Raw genomic sequence first — 8,656 nt, 5'->3', positions numbered from 1 at the left:
GAATAGTGATCGCACCAGAACGACAAAACACAATAACAGGCTTGGTCAACTTGTAAAAATTCACAACCTTTTGTTGATTGCCCATAAAGCAAACTTGAGAGCGTTATACAGCACGATTTAAAAACATTTTTATCGTAATGAAGCAGCCATAACATTGAAAACAAATAAACTAACAGCAAATCGGCGTGTGAATGCAAATAAAAATTTACAATTGGTCCATTGTTCTCAAATTTTAAGACCAATTTTTACATGTAATTGTGAGTGATAGTGTGTAATTTGACATGCAAAATAAATATTAGCAGCTAGCTGTATAATATTTTTGAATTTCGTTTCAGACTGATTAATAATATGCATTCACATATTATTTGGTATCATCTTGCATTTTCAAACATTTAGAAACTTTAGATCACACTTGTATTGCGAAGCTCCTGGAAAGCTACTGTTTTTACCTGTGTTCTTATTAATGTTGTCGTTGCCGTTGTTGTCGTCACTTCCGCTGCCGTTGTTCGTAATATATTGTTTGTTACCTCGATAGCTAACGTTGGGTAAGTCTCTGATTGGTTTCAAACTTTAAAGAATGCAAGACGGTAATAAGATACATGTCTGAATTTGCTAATTGCTCATTTTCATAATTATTATTTTACAGATCAGGAAATTTACACAAAATACTATCATGTTTCTCAATTTTAGTTGAAATTGTAAAGATGGAAATAAAGTGACGGAGCCTACGTTTTTGCTACGTTTGTGAATATGCTAATTTGTCGTTTGCATAATTAATATTTCACTAATTGGGTAATTTTAAAGCTAATTACCATGATAACTCATGTTTGGTTAGTCAGATTGGCTTAAAACTTTGCACAATTACAGATGGTTACAAAGCGATGGAGTCTATTTTTTTGGTAGGTGTCTGTATAATATGCTAATTGATTTTTTGCATAATTAAAATTTCACTAATGAAGAAATTTACGCTAATTACTAAGACAACTTAATTTGGTATGTCTAGTTGGTTTCAAACTTGGCAAAATGCATGATTGGTTATGTTACGTGTGAATATACTAATAATTGTTCATTCGCATAATTAATATTTTACTATAAACTCGGGAAATTTATTCTAAGTGAAATAATATTCCAATAAACAGTTTCTAATTTAGTAAATATTGTAAAAAGTAGGGTCAAAGGTCGCAGAGGTAAAAATCAGTAACTTTCAAAGACAAGCCACATTAACACTGGCTCACTACAAGGCAGTGTGCTATTTTCTTTCTGTGTGCTGTTTATTCTGTATACAAACGTATCTAGAACAAGTACCAATTTCTGTCAACTGATATGCAGACGATAGATGTTAGATTGGTAACATTAAAGATGATATAACTCTAGGTAATTACCTGAAGGAAATTGAGAACATTGCAAATTGGTGCCGTGATTGGCACATGATAATTTCCTTAAACTTAAAAATAAAAAAACAAACGAAATGGTAATAGAATAAATATTGTCAGAATAAATAATGAAGTAGTGGATAAAAAATAATGAGATCAAATATTCTGATACAATAATTGATCACAAGTTAAATTGGCATTGTAATTCTTAACACCTTTATAAGAAAGATTATACCTCATTTAAATAGTCAACAATGAAGTCGACCTTAACATGTTTTTTTTTAGGTTCATTATACTTACTGTTATCTCATTCTCCAATACTGTTTGGAGCAGCACCCTCACAATCAAAGACATAAACAAATTAAAGAGAGTTAGTAAACAGGCTTGGAAAATAATGAATATAAGATATGATCTTAAAGCTGAGTTTAATTATGATATTCCAGCCTTTGTCAAAACAGTAAAGTTAGACAAGAATAACCCACTGTTTTTACAATATAATTATGCAGTCTAGTCCGGTGTGCATCTACAATCAATCAATAACATAGCTGAACAATTTTGAACTTCCTTGGTACCAAGTTCCATTTGAGTTTTCAACACCAAAGGCCACAATTAAATTTTATACTGTACATTTTACCCAATTTTGTAGCCTGGAATCATTTTATCGATGTGTTCTTTCTTTTTAACGATTGTCCGTTTTTACATTAGGATCTTTTATAATTTTGTTTGAAGGTTTGCATGGCGAAGTTTAATAATACATATTAATGTTTGCGGTACACCACGTAGATAGTTCTGAAAAGAACTGTTGCTGGTTGAGAATATCTCGATTGAGTTGCTTCAATCCTCTTTAGGAAAATAATATAATTTATAATTTGATTACAATGATTCTTAATATCTTTTTTAACATTGAATATTTACGTATTATATGTATTTCGTGTTTTACTTATACTTTAAAATACAGTATTTTGTATTTTACTTGGTAATGTGTTTATTCAAACAAAAACAAATTCCATTTTAATATACATTTGTACTTTTTTATGGAAAAGTCAAAAAATGAATCTTGAAATCTTGAATAAAATTTCCAGTAACTTAGATTTTATATGCCCACATCATGTTCAGCTAATACTATGTCAAAGGGCAGATTTGTATTCACTACTGTAACATCTCAATAATCATATGTCATTTTGAATGCAATGTATGATAAAATGAATAAAATGGTAAATAAATTTTAAAAAAAAAACTTATACAGGTACAGGTTTTTTTTTTTTAAATCGTTGAACGTTGGATGGAAATTTACAGTGAAAGAGAGATGGCAATACACTTACTATTAGGGGTCAGATGCAATAACGTTCAAGGTGTTTGAGTATGGAGTAGGCCTATTCGTGTCGATTGAAAATCATTTGAATTTTGAAATGCAAAAGAGAGGGGGCCACATGCCATACTATACATTTGTATTTAGGGCCTACGCAAGGTCGCGTCGCTCTTTAACTGATTTCAAATTTTCATTTATGTTTTCGCCACGACAGTTTTTATGACTAAAATGTTGTTTTATAAATCTTGCATGCAGCAAAAAAATAAATAAATAAATAAATAAATAAAAAAAAACAAAACATATGTCAAGGCCTAATAACAAACTGTATTTTTCAGAAATATGGTATTTTCATATACTTGTCAGAAACACGGTTTAAAATAAATTCTAAATAAACAGGGTTTTTCATGAAAAAGTTGTATTAGAGGAAATGTATGTCTTCTGAATTTTATTTAACACCAAAATAGTTTATATTGACCTATGGACGCGTTGCAGAGATATGACCAATTCATATTTTCCCCAAAATCATGACAAGAGGTAAAATATTGATAAGCATTGGTTTGATGCAAAAAAATGTAGTATTAGAGGGAAATGTATGCGTTCTGAGCAATTTGACACCAGGATTATTTCAGTAGACTAAAACATTACTGAGATAATTATGGAAATTTAATTTTCAAAATAAAATGAAAGTAATAATTAAGGACAATTAAGAAATGATATAGTAAAATATAAGGTTTGATTCCATGTATGTACAGTTACAGTATGCTGTTGTTGATTCTTCATATACTACTGTATTTCCCGGTAATCACCACATCATTCTACCCAAATCCCCATAACAACATTGTCATACATTTTATTCTTATTTCATTCAAATTTAGCTCACAACATAGAATAAACAGTAGTAAGCAAAATGAAGGAAACCAGGTGCATTGTATACACGATACATCATCTGATGTTGCGTATTATTTTGATGTATATTATCATCATCATATACGGTATATTTTTTAAATTGTAATGATATCACTATATATTTTAATGTATTTATTGATGGGAACATTTTTAGTTAGGTCTGCCAAAAACAATGGTATACATTATGTTGGGATAATTTCTGTTTAAGTGTTTTAGAATGGATTACTATATGCTGTTACTGATTCATTATAAAAATACAATTTTTGACAGCCACACATCCAGTTCTTCGCTCGTCTTATCCAAATACCCATTAATTAAAAAATACAAACTTCAACGTCCTACTAACACTATATTGGTATTATGGAACATAAATAAATAAATCAGCTTTGATGTAGGCCTATGAGATCTGTAAAAAACTGCACCAAACCACTATATATTTTAAAAGTAGTAGACAATTTCAAACTTGGTCTGCTAAAGCCATGGTCTTGGGTGTCTAATAAAATCCCTATACTGTAATTGAAGACCGACAAACAACAGGTCCCATGGCGGAGGTATCCACTTTCGTTAGATCTGTTTGCATGAGTTTTCATAAGACATCTAAACATATTTTCCTGTGCATGGTAATAACCTGATTGGGACTTTTTTTTTATTGAACATACGCTTTTAGATCAGCGGCAACATCAGAATGATGGTGCGTTCACAAAGGAAACATACAAAATCAAGACATGAAAAGAAAGCTAAACTATGAAAAACAACGAGCAAAACAAAATATGAAAGTTCAAAACAGGGACTAACTGCTGGGAGATAATTAATAATACAGTGGTAAAAAAACTTTTAAAAGCATGTTAACACCATCATGAATTTGCGGCATATGATGTATTTCAAAAGATTCTCTGCTTGCTTGCTGAAGTGCGGGAGTCTTTCTTATCGATTTCCAGGAGACTCCATTCCGGGACACTACAGAAGACTTGGGACTCCCGGGCACTAAATTTTGGTCTTTAAATTTCTCTTTTCTAAAGGAAATTAAAAAATAATTCATTAAATGTTCAAAAATGGATGTACGGTTACTGCATGCTGTTATTTATTCTTAATAAAACTTAAAATTGGGCATCTTGCACACGCATGTAAGGCTGAAATTGTTTGCCTAAAATGCCATCAGGAAGGTCATGCAAAAGATAATTGTATGTTTAAAACCGGTCAAAAATCACCTACATCCATAGGATCAGCTGGATCATACATAATCCAGATGTGGGAGTCTTTCGTGAACACTAAACAATCAGATGGAGTTCCCACGGGGGCGTGTGACGACGGAAAGGCGAGTATTTCAGTGCAGACCGAGTCAGATAAGGGTGTATAAGAGATAACACAATCACAGAAGATATCAGCAGTAGCGGTGATGAACGTGAGATAAAAGATGCCTGCGAAATCAGTACACTCAATTTGGAAGAAAGCGTAACAGAGGGTGAAACTTGGAGAAATATAAATAATGACAAAATACTAAATGATCATCAGGCGATTTCTTTGAAGATTGAGTCTGGCGAATCCAAAAAGGGACCTGGTTATTGGAAATTCAACAATAGTCTATTGCATAATATTGAATATCAAAACTCATTACTGATACAGTTGCGAACGAGAGTGATGTTAGCCCGGATTTATTATGGGAACTTATGAAAAGCAGAATAAAAGAGGCGTCTATTTGGTGGGGTAAAAAAATTAACAAATCATATACAAAAAACGAAACTATTGAATGAGGATCTCGTAAATGACGCCAGTGGTGTAAACGAAAACATTGAGACAAAAATTGAAGAAAATAGAACAAAATTAGAAAAGATTTATGATAAAGAGACAAAGGGTGCATATATACGTTCGCGTGTAAAGTGGATAGAAGAGGGTGAACGTAGTACTAAATATGTTCTAAGCTTAGAGAAAAACAACGGATTAAAAAAGCATATAAAAAGTATAAAAATCTCAAGTGGTGTAGTGTCGTCAGACCCAAAGTAAACTTCTACAAACAGCTATATGCAAATAAGGCGATCCCCCTGACTGATATAGACACTTACCTTAAAAACTTAAACGTAATCTGCTTGACAGATGAGGAACAAACTCTTTGTGAAGGTGCTGTCACAATTAATGAATGTGATGTGATTTGGCAATCAAAAATATGAAACTAAACAAATCGCCCGGGTGCGATGGTTTAACAATAGAGTTTTACCAATTTTTTTTGGAAAGACATTAAACAGATTGTTTGTGACGCTATTAATGCGTGTTACCTAAAGAATGAAATGAGTTACTCACAGAGGCGTGGGGTAATTACTTTATTATACAAAAAAAGGAGACAAACGAATGCTGGAGAACTGGCGTCCTATCACTTTATTAAACATAGATTACAAAATATTAACTCAAACTCTTCAAGATTAAATAATAATGACAAAAAAGTGTACATAAAAGGTCGTTTTTCTGAAGAAAATATTCGGTTTATTAATGATATCCTCTACTACACATTAGAAGAAGAAATAGAAGGGGCTGTTCTGTCGCATGATTTTCGAAAAGCATTTGACTCTGTCAGCAGAGATTTTATGTTTAGTGTCTTAAAAAAGTTTTTAAAATTTTGGTGAGGGTTTTTGCAACTGGATCAGAACAATTTACAATAAAACAGAGTGTGTAATTGTTAATAACGGATGGATTTCTGAAGGCTTTGAAATGAATAGTGGAATAAGGCAAGGTTGCCCCTTGTCTGCTTTGCTTTTTATTTAAGTTGTAGAATGTATGGCCTGTAGCATAAGAGATGATTTAGAGTATAAAGGAATACCTCTTCCGTGCGGAACAAATATTGAAGAAGCTCGTATAGCACAACTCGCAGATGATACAGTTCTGTTTGTTGGAAATAGTAATAGTATTGAAAGGGGTCTATGCATTGTTGAAAACTTTGGTAAAGTTTCAGGCATGAGACTGAATAAAAGTAAAACAAATGCAATTTGGATTGGAAAATGGAGAAAAAGACCCGACAACCCACGAGGTCTATTGGACCAAAGAACCTATCAAAATATTAGGTATACATGTCGGATATGACGAAACAAAATGTAAAGAATTAAATTGGACCGATAAATTAGGTAGTCTGGAAAGATTGCTTAACTCCTGGAAAGGCAGAAATCTTACGTTTTTTGGAAAGGTTACCATTTTAAAGAGCTTAGCATTTTCTAAATTAACTTATAATGCTTCTATAATCAATGTACCAAATGATGTTATTTTACGGGTTAATAAGTTGGTGTATAATTTTCTCTGGGACGGTAAGAAAGAAAAAATAAAAAGAAAAACTTTAATTGGTAAAAACATTAAAGGAGGTATAAATATGACAGACTTTTAGTTGCAAATTAAAGCGCTGCAGATTACGTGGGCAAAAAAAAAATATGTGTAGAAAGCATGTAAGGTGGAAAGTACTGCCCTTACATTATATACTGGGTAATGAGGAATTAATATTCAATATGTCAAACATTACCTTAAGAAATGTAATATTTTCTTATAAAATGCCACCATTTTATTTCAACGTTATTAAGTGTTGTACTGAACTAAATGCATATAATTGTTTTACAGTAGATAATTACAGAGAAATCCTTCAACAGACTTTTTGGGGAAACAAATTGATTTGTCACAATAACAAATCACTATGGTTCAGGGCATGGATAGATTCGAATTTTAAACGAATCAAGAATATTGTTATAAAAAATCGAATAATGACGTCCAATGAAATTTTAAATAATTTAGTTGATAAAAGAAACTGGCTTAGTGAATACGCCTCGTTGATACAAGCTATTCCAAAAGAGTGGTTGTACGTTATAAGACATTACAAACATAAAATTGACGATTTCGTGATGACTGATGAATATGATAGTATAGGTAAAATGAAAACAAAAGACATTTATTCATGTTTTGTTGATAAAATGTTTATCCCACCCTATGTTTAAAATAAATGGGATCTATATACTGGAGAGAAAATAAACTGGTCTGAAGTCTGGATGAGAAAAATAAAGGAGGGAAAAAATAGAAAGTATGCACAACTAAATTATAACTTGTTAAACAAAATCTCTCCAACAAATAGGCAATTGTAAAAATGGAAGATAAAACACACTGACACATGTGATACGTGTGGAGCAGTCGAAGATGAAAAGCACATGTTTTTTGAATGTATAAAAAATAGGATATTATGGGAAAATATAGACAATCTATTTAAGAAACTTGACAACAGTCAATCTTCTTTTAAAAAATTATTAACATGCTGTGATAGCAGAATTAAAAATGAAATATATTCCCTTGCAGTATTTGCTATATACAAAATTAAAATTCTAACAGAGCTAGGTAAGCCAGTTTGAAAAAATGCATGGGTTATATTTAAGAATGTTGTAAAAGAAAATAATTATGAATGAAACGTTATACTTGAATGAGTTTTATTTTGTTATCTGTAGTATTATTATCATTGTACTAATTTTGAATAATTGGGATTAAATTGAATTAATTAAGAGTTATATTTTAATATCAAAAATATATAAAAAAAAATATGAAAAGAAACAATGGAATAACGCTTGAAACCATACAAAAAATAAAGGCCTACGTATTTGTAAAATAGGCCTATTTAGCGGCATTCATATCGGAACCAAACCGTAATTTGGAAGCGTTTCCGATGTGCTGAAGGAATTCGTCCATAATTTTATACATCCGTTTCGATTTCGATAGGCTTTCTGGTGCGACGGATCGGATTAGGCGTGAATGCACTTTTAGGCTGGCGTATGCCTGAATATTAGCACGATCATCGTGCTCAGTATTGATATAAGCCTACTACTGTAGGTCCATAGATTAAATTCCTTAAAATTCAATACAACTATTAGGCCAATGGACCTTTGTATTATAGGAAAATAGACAAGTATAGGCATTGAGTCCATTTTTCCTTTGTACACTCTCAAACGTGAGAGAAACAAATAATAAATATTGTCACAGTTATAGGCCTAAAGTATATTCTTAAGTTTTGTGCACACTATCAAATTTTATAAATTTGTGTGATGTGTATTATATACAG

At 31.5% G+C, this 8,656-nt stretch overlaps 1 protein-coding gene across 3 annotated transcripts in view; it reads left to right on the top strand.

Annotated features, from left to right (window-relative positions):
• Positions 1–8,656, top strand: part of LOC117114722 (lysyl oxidase homolog 2-like) — a 34,664-nt gene that overhangs the window by 20,129 nt on the left and 5,879 nt on the right. Inside the window, exon 1 of one of the 3 annotated variants that reach the window (XM_033258416.1) lies at positions 293–545. The exons of the other annotated variants lie outside the window; for them this stretch is intronic. The gene's annotated coding sequence lies outside the window, so the exon portion shown is untranslated. Of the gene's footprint in view, positions 1–292; positions 546–8,656 lie in introns of those variants that run through there. 3 annotated transcript variants of the gene reach the window in all.

This window comes from Anneissia japonica, unplaced genomic scaffold (genome assembly GCF_011630105.1).
Source record: "Anneissia japonica isolate Jap-2015-1 unplaced genomic scaffold, ASM1163010v1 scaffold2713_len195869_cov164, whole genome shotgun sequence".
In the NCBI taxonomy this organism is placed as follows: Eukaryota; Metazoa; Echinodermata; class Crinoidea; order Comatulida; family Comatulidae; genus Anneissia; species Anneissia japonica.
The sequence above is the reverse complement of the archived record's forward strand: the minus strand, read 5'-3'. Positions and strand labels throughout refer to the sequence as shown.